This window comes from Patiria miniata, unplaced genomic scaffold (genome assembly GCF_015706575.1).
Source record: "Patiria miniata isolate m_02_andy unplaced genomic scaffold, ASM1570657v1 HiC_scaffold_21, whole genome shotgun sequence".
NCBI lineage: Eukaryota > Metazoa > Echinodermata > Asteroidea > Valvatida > Asterinidae > Patiria > Patiria miniata.
In genome coordinates this window covers 5,579,873-5,601,491 of record NW_024037060.1, presented here as the reverse complement: position 1 = coordinate 5,601,491, position 21,619 = coordinate 5,579,873, and the positions used below count along the sequence as shown (strand labels likewise).

The window sequence follows — 21,619 nt, the reverse complement described above, 5'->3', positions numbered from 1 at the left end:
CTCCCGGTATTTTTGACGGATATGTATTATTCATTGCAGCTCTTGGCATGTTTGTGCAAACATTGATTCCAGGCACTCTGCTCCAGGCACAACACTGACATTGGCTCTCTGTCAATATTTAAACTAATACTTGGCTAGGACAAAGGTCGGCAGGGCAGACAGAAACAAAACACCACAGGGTTTCTCCCTATTATTCCCCCCCACTTACGGTACATGTATGTACATACATAAAATGTGTTTGCTCTTGTTCTTTTGAGTTTTTGGGGATTAGACAAATAAAACAAGGTTTTTCAGAGCACTTTTGATCCTGGGTGAGATTGGGAGAAAACGAAACATCTGCGGAATAATCAGCTGCGGGTGTGAGGATCACGTGAGGGTCACATAGGGCCATAAATCATATGTACATATGTATGTTTGCATTTCTCTAACGGCACTCATTACAAAATACCCATTTCTTTTGTTATACAGTACCGGGTACATGTACATGTATGTAAACTTTTATGGTAAAAAAAACCTCAGGAATTGCAGATTATGAAAAGGGTTTTCTTTAAAAATCCTGACAAAAAATCCTGAAATCAGAACAAAAAAATCCCGACAAATCTCAACCCTGTTTTATTTCAATATCCAAAATGCGATCCAAAATGTTAAGTAGGCCTATTTGTTGATACTTGATACATGTACCAAAATACATTGTGTTATTAAATTTCCGAAAAGCAAAGAAAATGTAGAATGGAAAACTCACTTCTTTTTGTGTCCTTTAGAGAATGTTCTTGTGGAAAGATTGAATAAATATTGTGATTTTCAGTACCTTTTTAAAAGAAAAACAATGAAATGAAATAACTTTTCATTTCCAATGCTTTGAAATTTCTTGAGCCTCAAGATGCTTGGGGATATTTCCCCACTGTTTTTTTTTTTATTATTCAAAACCAACAATTATCCTTGAACAGCCTTGAACCTACGTAGTATAAAAACAAACATCTGAAGTGAACCCACAAAGACTTTCGAAATTGTAATGCTGTAGTCCACTTATCCGCACAAAATGTCATTGTCACAAAATCAGCAAGCTTTAACAAAACAGGCCATCCCCCAACGACAATGAACTCATCTCTTTCATCAATTTACTTGCAGTCACATCCTCTTTCTCAGTCTTGCTGGGACCGTCAACAAAAGAGAGAACAGAATTTCAGAATATAAGCTGACAGAGTGTCTTTTGTTGACTCTATTGTTCCCTAATAAGGACATCACAAGCACAATTGATCACAACAATAGACAAGACACACCACTCTAGTATCCATTGTGTGTTGACCTTCTGCTTTGTCTGACAAGGCAGAGTTTATCTATATCCCGATTACTTCCGTGTTCAGGAAAAAAAACTTAAATACGTGAGATACATATGACCCTGTCATCAATAGGGACGCATCCAGGAACTAAAACACCCGAACATATTATATTACAGATTGAAAACAGTCTTGGCCTGATATCTGACTTTTTTCCAATGTTCAGGAAACAAAGAAAGTTACAGACATTTTCAGTTCATAATCTAAAAAAAAGGAAGATAGAAAAGTTTGTAATATTTTGTTCAATGTGTACATGTATACCAGTAGTATACATTCATCATGTACAATTGTACATGTACATGTAGCCTGACAACCATTTTTGATGAGTGTTGGTTTTAAGAACCATTTCTTTACTTGTATTGTGCAATTTAAAGACATTCAATGGATGGATTATGTTTGTAGAGAATTAGATAATTAAGTACATGTAGCTATTTATTTTATGGTTGCTGAAGATACTTTTTGCAACTGAACTAAGAACAATGCACTTTTGATATTCCTGAAATATTACAAAGTATGCAACAAGTTGATAGTTTTGGATTTTAACTGGGAAAACCCAGCTGGAAAAATCTATTTAAAGTGGTTTCAAGATCATTCATTTCAGAAAGCACATTTACCTTTCTTTGCTATAATATAAGTTGCAGCTACCGGTACAACACCTCGATATTACACTTTTATCTTCAACACTGAACATCAATTTTATTCTTGATACAATTAAATCGGTAATAGAAAATTTTCATAGTCGCACATCATAATCGTCCATCTTAATGAATTGTTCTACTGATGGGTGTAAATACATGTACATTGTACGGGATCTACCCGATGTTCCCCACTACCGATGTTCCCCCAAATCCTTAGGATTAGGGTTAGGGCTAGGGTTAGGGTATATTGGTAGGGATTTCGGGGAACATCGGTATTGGGGAACATCGGTATTGGGGAACATAGGTATGCACCCCATTGTACAATGTACATGTATAGTAAACATGCATATGTACGTACATGGACATGTTTATCATCTCTGGTATGTTGCGCACATATCACTGGCATGTATACATGTATTTCTGTGCAATACCATACAGACTTGGGACTTGTTGAATGAGACTCCAAAATTAATTGGAACTCCATGTTCAATTAGAAGACTTCATTGTACCTATCAAACAAACTGAAAGTGAAACTCCTTGATATCCTTGATTGTGTGTCACCAGAAAGAGACAGAGAGAGAGCGGGGGAGGGGGAGCAAGGGGGGAAATGACAGGCTACATTAACAAATAGTTAATTTGAAAATTCCACTCAGGATATTCCTGATGGGTGCTGGGGTGACAAAAGGATTCTGGGTAGCATTAAAAAAGGGTTAAGCCTAGAGCCAAGAGGCATTTGATGGCCCAGGGAAGGAAAGCAACAGAGGACACATTCATGTTGGATGTCTAGAGTATGATCATGGGAGTGCCCAGAGATGCATTTCATGCAATAAGAAGCCATCACAGGATTGATATTTAAAAAAAATTAACATGTCCTTATCTGCCCTCTACCAATAAAGCCCTGCGGCAAGCAAGAGGATCTAGAAGCTCATATTGTACAGTCAACATGCCACAGCCTGTGCTTTGCAGTGTCAGGGCAGAGCGATTTGACAAGAAGAAAGGACAGTTGATGGATTGGTGGCTTCACTAATTTGCTTGGCATGGTTGAACAGATAACTAATAGACTGAGTCTAAACAGGAAGCAAAAAAGCTTGTTCAGGAAGTCCTTTTTTTTTCGTTTCAAGGCGGAGCTCGAGAAGGGAGTGAAAGGGGTTACTGAGGACACTAAAAGTTTAAAGAAACATATTTTTGGACGTAACATTTATCTTGCTCTATGATCGAGAAATTTTAAAAGTCATTTTCATTTTCTGGATCTGTGCCAAATTTTGGAATGATTCAAACCCTGCTCAAGTTCCATTTGCATGTCCAACGGAAGGATCTTTTACGGTACCATGTTATACCAGTTTCCTGTTCTGTGGCCGTGATAAAACCAGCCATGTTGTATCGAGGGGTCATCGATTACTACTGACGACATGATGACATGCCAACCTTGACCTACATGTACAATGTGCCCAGCGGCTGACACATCTTGGAGATTTATTACTTCCTTCTCAAGAGATGGTGAGGTTTCTTTGTGAATCAAGAGGATGAAACACTTGCTCCTCGTCGGATGTACACATATGTCAGATTATAAAACATAGAGCAAGGAACTTGATCAAACTTAAATCACTGGCCATAAGGATTCAGATTTTCTGGAAGCACTATACATATACGCCCATCTATGACTTCTGACCGTATTTATTCATTGCATTTCCGTGGGTTTTTTTTTAAGTGTAGAAAGTTGACTTTTTTAAAAGATGTACTGATAAGTTCCTGGATATATACATCTACAATAAATTACATGTACCGCTGCAAAGGTACCGGTATGTACCGAATACTACCAGTAGTCTGTCAAGAGTGGAAGTTGAGAAAATACAAATTAAACACCCCCCCCCCCCCCACACACACACACCCACACAAAGGCACCTCCCACCAAACAAAAAAAATCAAATCAAGAATTTAAAGAGTCCGGAAAGAATTTCCCAAAACCATGATTACATGTTAATATACATGTACATGTACACACGTAAACAACTAATATAAGACAATCTAGGAAAATTGAAATTAAGCTATATTGTTCTGTATAGTACAAACTACAAATTAAGTATTTTACACAACTTTTGAATTGTAAATATTATCCTTTTTTTGAGAAATTCCAACGAGTACATTGTACAAACATGTTCACGTACATATTGGACTGAATACTTTACATTTTTGCACTGCAACTTCACGTTGGCATTACACCTGGGCACGTACAGGTGCAAGTACAACGTACTTGAAATCCCTTGGGGCTCAGTTTACATAAAACATGTCACATACTGCTGCACAACTTTTTCGCAAAGTACAATTTACATTCCTGTACACTAAAAAATACAGTCATAATTGCACGATTGAGGAAAAACAGCATGCTGCCCTGATGAATTCGATTCAACCACAGCCCAAGGGATACTAGAATTCCTGAGGAGTGCCTCAGTCATAATAGCAGCCAGGGATTTGGGAGAGCTTGTGGACAATTTGTAAAAAGTTCTCACAGTTCTGGGCGACTGCGCCATTCAGTTAGGATAACAATTGCTGCTGGCCCCCTATTGTATAATTTGCAGTGAATTGTAATGGTCCGCAGAATCACTCAACCCTGGTCACTGTCCCTACGCAAACCTGCAGGAATGGTGGGGGGGGGGGGGGGGCTGTGGGTTTCTTTCATTTGGAAAATTAGGATCCATGTTAAGTGCACGACAAGATAAGGTCTTTTGGCCACTTTCCCTTGGTACACGTTAACATTTCATCAGATCGTAGCTAGTGCCTTTTTTGGTCAAAGTGATGAAATATCTTGGACCCTGGGACTTGAGGTTTAAAATTACAATCAACATCATCTATGTGCATGGAGTTCAAAAGCAGGCTTTGACTTTGCTGAAAAACAAGCCCAGTGTGGTAACATGAAACTGACGTACGGTAATTTTCACAAACTGTGAAGCTGAAGTACATGTGTGCATTTCACAATAAAAAAAAGGAAAAGTTTTTTTGACCTGGACAGATTCGTGCTTCCTCTTCAAAGAATATTTGTTTTGTTTGTTGTTTGTGAAAGGAAAGCGTTTGGACCACTGATTTTGTGGAATTTCAGTTATTTGGGGTTTTATTTTTAACCTCTAGTGGGACAATACACGTACCGGTAATTCACTCGATACCCTATTGATGTTTACCTGTTGCACTCCAAATGTAATTCTAGGCTATATTTTTAATGATTTTTTTTGTTACTGAGGAAACACACACACGCATTATTAAACACACAACACTAAAAAATTCTCCCAAATGGGGGCAGGGTGTATGAATGATTGAAAGCAAGGTACGTACACTATGAATCAAAACAAAAGAGCAAAGCATCACTTTATCCCAAAACTGCAATATAAACAGCAAAATCCCAAACCTCCGAATACCTCGAAGGGTAGAGAGAGAGAGAGGAAGACGGAAAGGAAGGTGGGGGCATCCATCCTTTTCTTTCTTTTTCTAAAACAACGAAACCAAAATTCCCAAACCAGAAAATCCCAAGAAAGTTGCAGGAGTGGAAAATGTGGAGAAAATAGGGTATTAAAGTGGATACCTTCCGACTTCAAAAGGCTCAGTATCTACAAATGGGATATTGAAGTTGAAGCAATACACGAGTGCCTCACCTTAGGGAATCGTGGCTCATTTCCAGGCCCTGATTAAATCAGCCTCTGAAGGAAATCATCAAGAAAAAGCTTTCCGCAGAAACCATCACCCGCAAGTTTAGCTTTTCAATCTTCGAAGATTCTGGCTGATGTATGACTTCTGGGTCAGAAGTGCAAGAAATCTGTCAGGTGTACGGGATAAGGCCAAAAAAAAAAATAAGTCGGTCTCTGGTCAGCGCGCGCGTCGATTTTAAGCATGCGCGTCGATCTTTTTTTATTCCAAACTGTTCCGCGGTAGCTCCAACAGCGCCCTCTATTTCCACACCTCCTCAATTTTTTTTACCAAAGAGCACCAAGGAATGGGAAATTGCACCAAGGCAAATGATCGAAAGCACCAAGGCAAATTATGGAGGCCACCAATGTACATGAGGACACCAACAAAGCAAAATAGTACCCACCTTGTCTGTACAATCCAAGCTGAAGAAAAGAAAAAAAAAGGAAAAAAAAAAAAAAAAAGTCGCGTGGCCGCGTCAATTCCGGAACTTTGGTCTGACCAGAGACCGAAAAATTTTTTTTTTTGGCCTAAGAAGAAGAAAGAAGAAACCCCAAATCAGCATGACTAAAATGTTAACTTTGACTACCTTTTTCCACAATTTTTTTTTTTTTTGGACAAAAGTTGACTGAAACAAGTCATTTCTCATTGATAAAATAACATAAAATAAGGTTTCGATGGAAAATGTCAATATTAACAACATCAAATGTATATCTCTGGAAACCATTCAAAGGCGCCGGTCTAAATGCAAAGAAAAAACCTCAGTTGTTGGAAAACGTCAGCATAAAGAGATGTGTTTTGAGTTTCTGTGTGAACAGTGTGATATTTTCCGAGTCTATAGTATTAGTTCATGCGGCAAACGGTTCCAAATCGAGGTGCAACATTTGAAAAGGCTCTGAAATGTTGCAATGTCTCCCAACCCAATTCTAGTCTCAGCAACTCTTTGCTCGTGAATAAAAACAGAGAAAGGTGTCCACACTTCTTCAAGAAATGTGTCCGATTTTTACGAAACAAACTTGTTTACTTACATCCCCACAAAGTACACGTATACGTCTGATGACTCAACTGGAATATCTGAAGTGTCTCCAGTTCAAGGCTTTGGGATTATAAGGTTTCAACTTGGGTGTCACTCAGAGAGCTTGAAATGACACCATGTTCTTGCATGGCACAGGGTCCAAGAATGTTCTAAAGGGTTGTTGATTAAAGGGAATGTACATCATTGGCTCATGCTTTAACTTTCAGAAATGAACTATTTGAGGGGTTAGTAGGCCTATAATAGATCAAATTATTGTTACACTGACATGTTTGAAGTTTTGTTTTCGGAAATGCTGGAAAAACCAAGAAAAACGAAAATGTTCAAGTAGTCTGGTTCCCTGACTCCACTGAAGATGAAATGGATCAATTTACAGATGCCGAAAAATTGTACGCTAAGGGAACCAGTCTAGCTGACCTGCACCCATTCATGAACATAAAACCAATTAGCAAACAAAATTGGACTGAAAAAATGGTAAATTTGGAGCAGTAGTGAAAAATAGTTACAATGTAGGTTTTTCCTATGGTGGTCGGCCGACCACCGTTGGAAATGTAAACAAAAATACAATTTTCTTGAAAATGACTTCACACCAGGTGCCATAATTTTACAGGATGCTTTAGACTGTCATTTACCAACATCCTGTAAGGTATTTCATAAAAACTTGGTCATTTTATTTTTCGATGTTTGCAAATGTTGTATTTTCCCTTTAAGAAAGTCTCTTTAAGCCCAGACATTCCACCTGTCAAGCATTCATGGCAACCATATAACCTCTAACCTGATTGGCTCACTTCAAGTTGTTTAGCAATCAGTCAACACTGGATCACAACATGAACTGTTGTATCAACACTGTTCTGTTGGCCAGACCTTGGTGTCACAAGACACCATACAAGGTCAGCCCAGTCAACAACTTGGGGACACTTGGGGACACACAGGCAGTGGGAATTTACAATGGAGATATCCCCAAGTGGGGCTAAACCATGGAGAAAACACAGTCAGTCTCAGAATGGCCTCACATGAACTATTTTATTGCCACTGTGTGGCAATACTCACTAGAAACAGTGAAAACCACATTGTGCAAGTGGGCCATTATCGGCCATCAGGCCCCTAACTGGTTGTCAAACAGACGCTTAAAACTGATCCACCATTGTTCTCTTAAGTAATAAAAAGTTGTTGAATCCTTTAATTACAGGCAAATGAGCTATTAAATCGTCCAACACAACGAAGTGATGAACAGCTACATAGAATTCAGCCTTATATGGGGGGGGGGGGGGGGGGGGGGGGGGAGAGGGGCGACACTTTGCCTAGAAGTTGCACTCAATGAAAAATTATGTCATCATACATGTACATTTGTACATGTACATGTATAATAAATTATTTGGACCCAGAATTGGTCTCCGTACATATTTCCTTGAGTTTTGTACTCGTCGATCCTGGTAGTGTTTAGCAACACAACACATGTACCTGTACATTACATGTATGGCCACTTTTAGATCAATAACTTGTGATCACGTTTTCACAATACTAGTGGCTTCATGATGAGCAAATACTCAACTACTGCACGTACGCATATTTCCTGACTGAGTCAGAAAGCACCTGGGTGGTTGGGGAATGCCGGAACAGGTGGCAGTGGAAAGTACTGGTATGTCGTCATGTCTAGCGAAGGCTAGTGTGTATTGTTGACCAATAAGACCAGTCATTAATTTTAATCTTCATGTTCATGTAACTGGACATACATGTACCTGTGGTTTTGCAGTGATTTGACAGTCAATTTGGCTGACAGGTCCAGGTCATGTTAAAGGGAATATACATCATTTGCTTTTGCTGTACTTTTCAGAAATGGGTGGAATTGGGGAGTTGGAAATATATAGCAAATATACGTGTAGTTACACTGACTTTTTTGAGGTTTTGGGTTCGAAAATGCTATAAAAACCAAGAAAAACAATCATTTTCCAGTAGTCTGGTTCCCTGACTCCATTTAAGAAGAAACAGAGCAGTTTACATATATTGGGGAATTGTAAGGTCAGAGAACCAGGCTAGCTGGCTTGTACCCGTTCATAGGTGTGTAATCGATTGCAAACAAGTGCGATGGTCAACTGGGGCCAGTATTTGAAAAAAAAGCCAGTTTTTTCCAACGCTGATCGGCCGATCAGCGTTGGAAATTGATACAAAAATACCACTTTTCTTGAAAATGACAGTATACCAGGTGCCATTATTTTACAGGATGCTTTACACTGTCATTCACTAACAGTCCAGCAATGTATTTCAAAATGATTTGGTAGTTTTATTTTTTGATGTTTGCAAATGTTGTATTTTCCCTTTAAGTACTGTACATGTACATGTATACACATGTACATGCAGAAAACCCCAATGTGGGAGAGGGGAGGGAAACAAGCAGTGCATGTTCACACAAAAAACTAAGAGGTGTCTTGTTACATAAATTATCTAGCCAGAGGCACTGGGAAAAAAGTTGTGGCCAGCCTCTACCCAGGCCATGTGATCTAGAACAAGACTGATTTGAGAAAGCTATAGTTATCCGAAGATGCAATATAACAAGGAGATCTGTAACACAACACACAAAATGAGGGCAGTGTGTGCAATTGATATAGTGTGAACAAAAATTGTCTGGCAATTCAACCAGGAAATAAAAATGACCGAGCAGAGCCAATATGGTAAGCTGGACCGGATCAAACTGGAAGGAACTGCTGGAAGGAGACACCAGAGTAAGGCGAAGTAAAAAAAAAACATGTTTCTCGTCCCCGCCCGCTTCCTTTTTGGAGGCCGCCTGGATTTTTTTATAATTTTTTATTTTTGAAAAATGCAGTAAAAAAAACACCGAAAAAGTCCACAAATTCATCGGAAAATAAATTGTAGACCAATACAAGACTAAATGACACTGTAAATACACGTGTTCAGTTCTCTTGTCCAACTTATCTTTCATTTTAAAAGTGTCTTTGAACAGTGGAAACACCAACAATTGCAGGAAATGTTTAAATGGCGGCCATCTTGAAACAAATAAAAAATAAAAAGCCCCGCTTCCTCCTTTTTTTCCGAAAACCCGGATGAGAAACATGTTTTTTTTTATTTGGCCTAACGAAAGATTAAGTGATAGCCCTTGACTTTCCTGTTGCTGCCTCTAGGTTTCAGCTGGAAAGTTGCAATGTTTAGGGTCAACTCAACTCAACCTGCTGACCCTGACCCGAAACAGCCATCTAGTAGAAACACTGTGAAAAGTGACATTTATTACATCATAATTTGTGAACATATAGGCCTATGTTGTGAAAGAAGTACAAATGTACGAAGAATCCTCTGTATAAATCCATGTACATGTACATTATGTACATATGTACATGTACCCGTACATGTACATGTAGTCACTCATCACTGTCAATGACAAAATACAAATGTACACATTGTACAACTGTCATCCGTGGGCGTTGGCTTAAAAACTTGATTTTTGAACGAACAATGTTCCTCAGTCCTCTTAAATGTCACTCATCAGTCACTCATCATTATCAATGACAAAATACATACATTGTACATGTACGGTATTGACAACTGTCATCGGTGGGCGTCGGCTTAAACACTTGATTTTTGAACGAACAATGTTCCTCAGTCCTCTTAAATGTCACTCATCAGTCACTCATCATTATCAATGACAAAATACATACATTGTACATGTACGGTATTGACAACTGTCATCCGTGGGTGTTGGCTTAAACACGTGATTTTTGAACGAACAATGTTCCTCAGTCATCTTAAATGCCATGCCCTGGTCTTTCTCACCTATCTAAATTTAGTTCAAGGCTAAAGTCAACAATAACTTTACGCCCTATACTTCCTCGCTCTATTCTTATCACCGTGAACAATCCTTGAGCACAAAAGACTAAATTTGGTGAATGGAACTTTCCAGGATGATTCTAGGATAAAAGGATGAATGTCGTCACAAAACAGACTTTGATTTTGTTGTCTTTGTTTCCAAACTCTACAATCTTGAAGGCTTTTGCTGCATTGAATGATAACAGAATTAAAGATGTCTACACTTAATAATGCTCATTGTTAGTGGACCCCTCTAAAAAGTTAATATTTTACATACATGTACCGGTACAACTAAAACAAGGTTGATCAATTGAAATTGTCTGAAAATCTCCAATTCAGAAATTGTCAGTTCAATTTAAAATTAACTATTGAAAAGCAAAGAAATTATGAAAAGCATAGTTCCATATTGTACCGGTACATATGTGCCAGTACACGTACATGTAGTATGTACACGTAATCAAGCCTACATGTGGGATACATGTATGTACAATGTATATATTACAACTTATTTTTCAAAATTCATTGATATACAAAGCTAAAAAATAGATTTATAAGACATATAACTTTTTTTTATAAGCATCAACAAAGTTATGGATGACTCATCAACTCAAATATAACACTGCTGTACCAGTACAAAAATAATCAATACTATTAATGGATAATGACATTCCTGAGAATAAACAGTACGAAAATTTTCTCTGGAATTTTATAATGACTTCTGATTTTTGAGGATGTTGGTAAATTGTGATATGAAAAAGGGGTTGTTTTGAAGTTCCCTTGCACATACGTAAAATTCAAAATTGTAAAGGCTCAACACTTTGCGCTACATGTACATGTACAAGTAGATGCAACATTAACTTCACAAAAAAGGAGGAAAAAAGGGGGAAAACCGAAAATCAATCATACAGTTTGGCATGTTATGTAGAGTATGTACACATACATTCATGAATAATCAAAACTGCCATCATGTCAATTGTAGTCAGTATAATTTTGGGTGGGTTATTTTTACATCATAATAATTAAATTAGGATTGCTCATACAAATTTATTTGATCCGTAGGTTTGTTGTAAAAGTACACAACCTCTCCTGTACAATGATCACTGTCAATGAATTAGGGTGGCGAAATGAAAGTTACTGTATGACAAAAATGGGGGTGACTCACATCACGCTACAATCACACCCCAAACCTTTAAATTACACTTCATAAAATGAAAGCTGAGTGGCTAATTTCACAATGCCAGACCCAAGTACATGTAATTTATTCAGTTTCACACAGAGGACAAAACATGGTTTGGTGGACACAGTTCAAAGATGCTAAAGATTATGAAGCCATGAAACAGGGACAGGACCTCCTCAAACTGTTTTTGTACTTAATGTTTTAGTGTTACTTTATTCGTAAAAGTGCAAAAACATTACAATTTACATAAACTTTCTATTTTCAAATGGAGAGATGTCCTTTATCTGCCCTTCCCACATATTTCCCCTTATCATATCAGCAACAGTTCAACATGTACCCGAGTTCTTACTTAATAATATCTCAAAACAAAAAATCTCTTTCAGTTTCTCACATCTGGAGAGAATTTAGCTGTCGTCATGTCAAGGTCTTCACTTCCTGGTTCTTGTTCTTTCCAATTAGGGTGACAGTTAACAGGCAAACCTCACTTGGGCTGTGCAATTCCAAATGGTACGAGTTACCCAACCTACCAAACCGGTTGATGCCAGGAACCATTTCCAGATTAAGAGATTGGGTACCCATAAATAATTAACTTTACAAACTACATGTACCTGGTAGTAACTTCTCAGACAATAAAAAAAAAAGGTTTTGCCGAATGTCATTTGTGCAGAATTTTTCAAACGAAAAACCAGGCTACTAGGCTATGGGCCGAGGGCCATTATCATTTCAAAATGCTGCCACAAAACCATATTACACGTTTATGACGCACGCGAAAATTGCAGTTTATTACACCATAAAGCTATAAAGCTCACAGTACACACTTGTACAGTATGTACAATGTACCGGTATGTATGTATCCTGCCGTATTGACGCACCGATGTGGTAGCATTGCGCGGCCCTTTATGAACAATCTGAACAGCAACTACTGAGATTCAAATTTTGGAGTTAATTTAATTTTAATTTTAATTAAAAAAAGTAACATTTCAAAGTGAACAAAGAAAAACTTGCAGGAGCGGGATTCGAACCTGCGGCCTCCAGAATACCGTACCGGCACTCTACCAACTGAGCTTTCTTGCCCTATGTTGGCGGTCTCCCAAAATGTCAGAATCTTTTACCTAGTCAGTTACCCTTGTGGTTTATTGGTGTATTAAAAAAAAGTAAAACAGTATGCCAATGTAAATACAGTGTGTCCCAAAAAAAATGTCCCTCTGATAGACTGCTAAATTAATTCCAAAATCAAGTATTATTCTCAATTTAGTGTTCAGATTAAGAAAGCCCATTTAATTTTGTAACTTCTGTGAAAATTTAATTGGCCTCGCTTAATTGGTTTTGAATACACAGTCTATTATGTAACAGCAGTGCTTTTCAGCCCATTCCAAGTTTGCAGGTGGAAGGATGTGCAGGAGGACAATAAAGGTTTACAAGCTGGACATTGAAGAACAAACCATAAGTGGAACACACCCTGTGAAAGCACACACGACCAGTGGAACTGAACTTTGATTAGTTTTCATTTAAAAAAAGTAAATGAACTTGCCTTTAGTTACTTAATAACAAAAACAAGAACACAGTTGTTGAAATAAAAGTGAAGCATGGAATAAGGTATGGTATGTCTGTAGCGTGCATTTCTTTTATCAAACTTGGAATTGGCCGGAAAGCACTGCTGTTACATAAAAGCCTGTGTATTCAAAACCAATGAAGCGAGACCTTTGAAATTTTCACAGGAACTACAAAATTAAGTGGGCTTTCTAAATATGTAAACTTAATTGAGTATAAAACTTGATTTTGGTAATTTTTCTTTGGTCTATGAGAGGGACATTTTTTTGGGACACGCTGTATGTAAACCTACAAATTTGACGTACATTTGTACATGTACATCTACAAGTGCACAAGAACTACCAGTATGCACAACCTAAGCACAGTGAAACTTAAAGCCATCAATTTCCCAAAACAGTAAAACAACTCACCTTTCAGTTTCACAGCAAAACACGCCAATTTGACAGAGAGAGTCAACAGAAATGAATGCAAGTCACTGAGACTACATGTATTTGTACACGTACGTACCGGTACATAACAATTGTACCTACAGAATTTGTTGGGAGGTACACTGATCTGACAAAGTGCTCAGTCAGGTGTGATGAATATTTTTTTCCCCACTTTAAATGCCAAAGGATTTCTCCAATGGGTTACTCATAGTCACTGCTGTTGATGAACTAGGCGTGAAGTTCACGGCCCCCCATGCTGCATTGGAAAGCAACGGCCGGTGTGAATTTAGCAACTGTTGAAAGGCAGTTCCAACCGGCATCGTAGGAGGGGGTGGGCCAATGGTGTCCTGCAGCAGCAAAATTTGCCAAATTTGCACCACCTTCCAAACGTCACCAAATTATGACAAAGCTAATAGCTTTACGCTTCAGTGGGAGTGGGTGTAGATCACTAGAAGGTTTCAGTTGAGTTTCCCTGTTTTGTATTCTCTCTGAGACTTTCCCATTCCACCCACACAAACTGTAAGGTGATAGTCATGAAAGGCCTCCACACCTACAAGTAGGTTTTAGTGTACAATGTACACTGTATTTGGGCTTTTACTGTAAGCATACATATGTACATGAACATGTTAAAAATTAAAAATAAAAAGCAAATAAAAAAACTTAAGTGACTTAAAAGTGAGGTAAGCATGCAAAAACACTGTAAATCTCCAGCATGATAAAAAAAAAGCAAAATGGAACAGATCTCAAGTTCATAAATGTACTTTAAAAAAAAAAAAAAAAAAAAAAGTACAAAATGGTGTCAAATGTGGTGCATTGAAAAAGAACGCCGTACATTGTTTGTACATCGTACACAAACATTGCAGAAAATTCTCCATTAAATATTCACAAAACAGATGAAATTTATGAGAGCAACTTTATAATACCGGTAATTTATGCCTCCAATACATGTATACTCAGAAACCTACCGGTAGCCACTAATAGTAGTGACGTACGATTACTGAGCACCATGATCAATTTTTGTGACAAGCCTTTTCGATCAGCTTAATGGCCTGCATGTACCGGTACTTACATGTTCATGTCATGTGGATAATGTCTTGGGATTTGATCATGTGAAGTACCGATACATAACATGTATATACATACATTGTACATGTACAGCCTGGGCTAGAGTCAACACCACAGAAATTTCAGAATAAACAACAACTGTCTGACAATATAAATGATAATTGCTTTAAACATGAAAAAAAAAACCAGAATAATATTTCACGACTAATTTTTTTTAAATTCAAGGCTAGGATAAATTAAAACAGAACCTAATTGTACATTTCCTTTAACATTTAACAAATGTATCCACTTCCATTTAAATTATACCGATAGGTTTTTTTTTTTTTTTTAAATCAAATCACATTTATTTCCTCTTCATGACAGAAATGAAAAAAATAAAATAAGTATTGAAACAAAATATAAAGGCCACTTGAGGTGGCAAAACCTTAAAAGCATAGCTTGTATCAGGCATGCCATTACTTTCAAAGTAACATCCAACCCTTCCAATGGCAAACTCCTACATACCAAGATATTTGCAATATCAGACAAATGTTAAATAATACAGCTGTATATTGAAACTAAAATTAGTTAGGGGGCCTAATAGTTTAGAGGAATTGCAGGAGTTAGCTTAGAAGATTCTGAGTTTGTTGGAGTCTGACAGCAACGCAATGTTTTATGCACCTGTACAGTATAAATGTACATAATAATTATGTAGAACTAATGGGATTCAGGACTGGGGTTGTTACAGCAGCAGGCAGGAAGCTAGTCATGATAGGATTTGTCAAGTAATCCATGGTATTAGGAAGCAGTCACACAAAATGAGAAATTGTACACGTACCATTGCACTAATTGGTGGTTCTACCATGGAGGAAGAAATAGGTTCTACTTTGTTGGTGCATGCAGCAACAATGATCAATGCCTGTTGTTGTGGAATGTAAAACATTCAGAGAGCATTATTGATTTATTCAGAATACAAGCCGCATTCCACGCTTGTTTTGTAATAATCCCTAATCCAATACAACGCAAAACATGCATGGAGGCAACATGAATCGCGTAAAGGACTAGGACCATAAAACTGTAGTACATGTACATGTTGTACGGTATAGGCATAAATCTGAAAAATACAATGTAAGGCAAGTTTGGAGCTAATGTAAAATGTATACTCCCAGGAAACTAGTAGGCCTATTACATAGAACATTGAAAATATTGAACTGGACTGTAATTTAAGATACAGTTTTGTAAATTAGAATACATGTACATTTTGTACAAGTACATATCTTTGTATTTTTTTTTATCATCTAATAATAATAAATAATAACAAGTCAGGTGTGTTTACAAACACAAATGCCCCGCAACCGTGACTGTTCCCATGACATAACACCACTCTTTTAACATCAACTTACATGTACCTTGGTCACATGGAATGTTCATTGACAGCATTAGTGTCTTCTGTAGGTTTTATATGAATTAATCCCTAATCCCTATGATCTCAAAATAAATACAAGATTTCGATTGTTTTAGCCACTGTGACCTTGACCCTTGACCTTTTGGCCCCAAATGCAGAAGGCTTCTTAGGATTACCAAGGACAATCCACAAACCAAATTTGAAGTTCATATGTAAAGTATTTCTCAAGTTATCGCGCTGACAAAATTTCTATTGTTTCAGCCACTGTGACCTTGACCCTTGACCTTTCTGCCCCAAATGCAATAGGCTTCTTAGGATTACCAAGAACAATACACAAACCAAATTTGAAATTCATATGTAAAGTATTTCTCAAGTTATCGCGCTGACAAAATTTCTTTTGTTTTAGCCACTGTGACCTTGACCCTTGACCTTTCGGCCCCAAATGCAATAGGCTTCTTAGGATTGCCAAGGACAATCCACAAACCAAATTTGAAGTTCATATGTAAAGTATATCTCAAGTTATCACGCTGACAAAATTTCTTTTGTTTTAGCCACTGTGACCTTGACCCTTGACCTTTCGGCCCCAAATGCAAAAGGCTTCTCAGGATTGCCAAGGACAATCCACAAACCAAATTTGAAGTTCATATGTAAATTATATCTCAAGTTATCACGCTGACAATATTTCTTTTGTTTTAGCCACTGTGACCTTGACCCTTGACCTTTCGGCCCCAAATGCAAAAGGCTTCTCAGGATTGCCAAGGACAATCCACAAACCAAATTTGAAGTTCATATGTAAAGTATTTCTCAAGTTATCGCGCTGACAAAATTTCTATTGTTTCAGCCACTGTGACCTTGACCCTTGACCTTTCGGCCCCAAATGCAATAGGCCTCTTAGGATTACCAAGAACAATACACAGACCAAATTTGAAGTTCATATGTTAAGTATTTCTCAAGTTATCGTGCTGACAAGATTTGTCCGGACACACACACCCACACACACACCCACCCACCCACCCACCCACCCACGGAAGGACAAGGCGGAAACAGTATGCCCCTTCGGCTTCGCCGCGGGGCATAATAATAATGGAGTCTTATATAGCGCACGTATCTACCAACAATTAGGTACTCAAGGCGCTGGAAATTATGTCAATTATTAAAGATAATGTACATTACAACTTCACATGTTCGTACGGGTCGGTAAAGTGTCAAACTTTCACATACATTGCACATGTAGTTCACCCATACCACATTCAAAAATTCATCCTGCTGGAACTCTTAAAATTATGCAAATTTCATATTTTGAGTCACTTGAGAAAATGGCTTCAGGGGCTCAAAATATTCAGTTCAATAAAATTGCCTCTAGTGCTTCACTTGCCAGCAAATCTGTCAACAACACAACTGCAGTGCAGTTTTTCCTACCAGTACGACAGGTCAGTCATTTCAATTTAATAACAATAACAAATATTCCAAAAAGAGCTGTGAACAATTTGTGAACCATTTTTTTTGGTCAGGGGCCCCAGTCTGTCTGGGTCAATCATTTGCCAATTGCTAATATTGCCCTAGAAATATATGCATCCAGTACTTCACCTATTTACTAAACAGGCTGACAAGCAGTTTGTGACAATGTTGTCAAGTGGGAAAAATGTTCAAATCTGAAGGGCTTCGATGATTTCTAGATAACTTTCCAAATCAAACCCTTTGAAAACAATTTTCTGGCACCACGGGGGCGGAAAACAAAGTCATTTGAAACAGCAGTTTCTGTTTAAAAAGTCAATGTCTTTGAAGGAAGTGGCACTGCATCATGGAAAGCTCAATTGGGCTACAAAATGCATTAAACAAAATTAAAAGTATACACATTTTTAAATGCCCAAACACCTATTCTTTATAAATTGGCCGCTTTTGTGTTATTCTTGCGAGAATGAATTTCAGGGGTCAACTTTTGACTCTCAAAAATTGATCTGTTTGGCTAGTCGTGATTCCAGTTGCACTCCACCAGTGCATCCCATGCTGGGGATGTGAAGGAATCAACGTGTGTATTGGTGCTGTGTGCACTTGTACAACGTGTACTGTACATTAAATCATCTGACCTCATGAACACGTGGGTGGGGGGGGGGGGGGAGCAACATCATGGACACAGAAGCTGGGGACAATATTAGGAGGAGACTTAAAGGAGGAGACTTAAATAACAGCTGAAAATATACCTCCCACAATGCTTTGTCCACCACCTCAGAAGTAAACTACCAAGTTATTTTTGGTCTTTTGTTCAGGAACAGTGCAACATTAGGTTACAGTTTCCTTTCAACCAGACCTTTGAAATAGGATAAGTAAACAATCTTAAACATAAACATTTCAGTGATTTCAGGATGATGTGCCCTATTAAAAATCATAACCTTGCTGTTTGAACTGATGGTGACAAATGAACTCTACATGTATGTTGGCAAAATAAATCTACCAGCACACAGGTGCAGGAGGTACATGTACTCAAGTTACTGTAACCACCAAACTCGCTTTTATTTCTTACAAAAAATGCAATGTTACTAAGTTGTTACCTTAAATGTGCAATAATAGTTGTTTACCAAATGTTGCCACTGTTGTACAATACCCCCTCCAAAGACCCTTAACCCCCTTAAAAAAAAAATTGTCAAAACAAGCCTTAACAAAACCAGACATAAATGTATTATGTACATATGTACCATGTATGTTTTAGAAACCCCTTCCAGTACCAGCTTGCCGTTTACCCAGGCACACCAAGGTTGACAACTTTCTAAAGCAATAAAAACTGCCAGACAATGCATTAAAATGCAGCGATATTAACCCAAGCATGGCACATGTATGCCAGGTTCTTCACACCATACATGTACATGCCTGTATTGCCCCCCTACTAGGCATTCTGTCTAGCTGATTTCATTTCTTTTTAATACGTGTTTGGAGCTAAGATGACGCATAATTCAAAGCAATGGTTTACTATTGAGCAATGCAGATCTTATTAAAATATAATACAGATAAACAAAATTAACATCACTGTATTAAAATTTCTTGTACTTTCAAGTGCATGATTCCTTGCAATCCCCTTCCAAAGCAGATTCTCTGTTCAATTACTCATAATTAAATATTGATGGATCTTTTATATGTAGTAACTTCTTTGATAAGAAAGCATGAAGAATATTTTTCAGATGCATCACTAGGGAAAGTGCGCACACATTATTGAGAGTCCCAAATTTTGGGACAGGACTAGGGAAATTGATAGACCTCTGCATGTTTTATTGCTGTATGATTTCACCATGATTTGAAAATGGAAGATTTTATCCACCAACTTAGAAAATCTGCCATCTTGGGACATTTTTTATTTAAAGCTCTCGTCTCCTTCACTTTTTCAAAAAGCCCTGACGAGAAACTACTCTTTTTATTACGCCGTCTTATCATGATGCTTACAACATAAATCTGACACATTTGGGAGCTTCTTAAAAAAAAATAACCTACAGCAGGTATAGTTGAGACTGGAACATAACAATACAATGCAAATTTAGTATTACGAGGTTTTAAATACCTCGTGCGATCGAAGTGCTTGATTAGCTCAATAGAATAAATGTATGCATTTGGAATGCCGAAGGTGCTGAGTTAGAATCTTGGTGACACTTTGTTGTTGTGCTGTTTGTACTATTTTTTACGGAAGTCGACTTTCGCATACATGTACATGCATAAATTTGATTTTAATAACAAAGTTAAAAACATTTATCCTATTGAGCTACCGAAGCAACTCCAAAAATCATCGCTGTAGGAATTAAAAACCTCATACGTACAGATTTGTCATGTGACATGTACATGTATGTGGCATTTCTGTAACTAGGCCTAAAGCAAAACGCTTTATGGCTTCCGTAAATTAGGCTCCGTGCACAACAAGAGAGGGCGCTTATTTACTACTTTTGAGAGCTCCCTGGATGGGACACACCGCGAATGTGTGCTGGTTCGCGCGCATATGGCGCGAAGTATGCATGCCTTATTTTATTCTGAATGTGCACAAAGCCATAGTCTTCGCATGAGCGTCGGGCGTTGTCGGGAATGCCTTTGAATGTTCTTCCAAGTGGTCTCCCCCAACTCTCCTTTACTATACTATACTATACTATTTTATTTCTCGGGAAAATATCAACAAATACATGTAAACAAATGACTAAAGTTACAACACAAAACAACAAAAGCTTTAGATACATAAACAAACAAACAAAAACAAAATACCATTCAGCTCCCGAAGGATTGCCCAAAAGAAACGTTGTTTCTGTCTAGGGGTTCTCCAAACTGAATGGCATACGTGAAAACAACAAGCAATAAATATAAAAAGAAGTTTTAACTATACAAAAAAAAAAGGTAAATAAAGTTACATTAAGTCAAGAACATAGTTGGTAAACTATATAATTATTAGACAAACAAATCAAAAGCAAAAAAAAAAAAAAAAAAAAAAAAAAAATCAATTACATTTGTACTTGGTAATAAATGAATAAACAAATTAATATATACATTGTACTTCAACTACTACCACTACTACATGTACTACTACTACTTCTATTAATAGATAAATACATAATTAGACAAGTTGGTAAGTTACTTAGGTTCCTAACCGTTGAGGGGGTACTTGTGCATGGAGCCCATAGCCAAACCCACTGGCCTACTAATAAAAAATAATAATAAAAAAGGCAGTGTAAATCAATTTTGACCGGCACTGAACATGCGCATTGAGTGTTATTAATTAATGATTTAATTAATTAATTTAATTTATCAATTTAATTAATTAATTCGAATTAATGAATAAATATGTTGTTTATTTAACAAAAATCCTAATGAGCCATAAACAATAAAACACACATGAAAGTGCATAAATTGTTCGCATTGCCACCCCTTATCTCTGAACCCACACATTCAACCTCATTAGCATAATACTGTTAATAAAATGTTGCAAAAAAGGCATTAACTTGCATTGTCTCACGAAGCACAGTGGTGCTATAGTATTAATTGGAGAAAAATCTGCTTTTAAAAATAATGTTACATATCTGCATGAGTTTACCAGGAAAAAAAATTAGTTTGGCGGCTTTGCATGCATGGGGAAAATCTATGCTATGTAGGCGAGCAAGTTTAAACTTGCGTGCGCAATTTGTAGCAAGGAAATTAATGCACGCACAAGTTTAAACTTGCGTGCGCGCAAGTTTAAACTTGCGCGGAGGACTCAAATTGCGCTCGACATGGCCATGGGATGGGAAAACAAAATGAAAACGCTCACACAAAGCAAACAAAACAAAAAAAGGAATAATGAATGAAATAACACAGCTTGCAAAATTATAAATCAACGCAAAAACTGTGCAATACTTACAGAAGACGGCAAAATCGGCAGGTAATAAGAAGAGGGTCGGTAAGGAGCGACAGAATCAGACTCCGTGCGTTGTTGTCCCGTGCATTGTGTTGTTATTATGATTATGCCCATTGATCTCCATATATATATCTCCAATGATATGCCACTGAAATGCGCGCT

At 37.5% G+C, this 21,619-nt stretch overlaps 1 protein-coding gene across 4 annotated transcripts in view; it reads right to left on the bottom strand.

The window, feature by feature from the left end:
- Positions 1 to 21,611, bottom strand: part of LOC119729717 (inactive tyrosine-protein kinase PEAK1-like) — a 30,347-nt gene extending 8,736 nt beyond the window's left edge. Inside the window, exons 1-2 of one of the 4 annotated variants that reach the window (XM_038202414.1) lie at positions 21,461 to 21,611; positions 5,617 to 5,755 (exon numbers count right to left, since the gene is read on the bottom strand). The gene's annotated coding sequence lies outside the window, so the exon portion shown is untranslated. Of the gene's footprint in view, positions 1 to 742; positions 815 to 5,616; positions 5,778 to 21,460 lie in introns of those variants that run through there. The other 3 variants (XM_038202413.1, XM_038202416.1, XM_038202415.1) reach the window with 3 other exon arrangements.
- Positions 21,612 to 21,619: the final 8 nt, after the last annotated feature.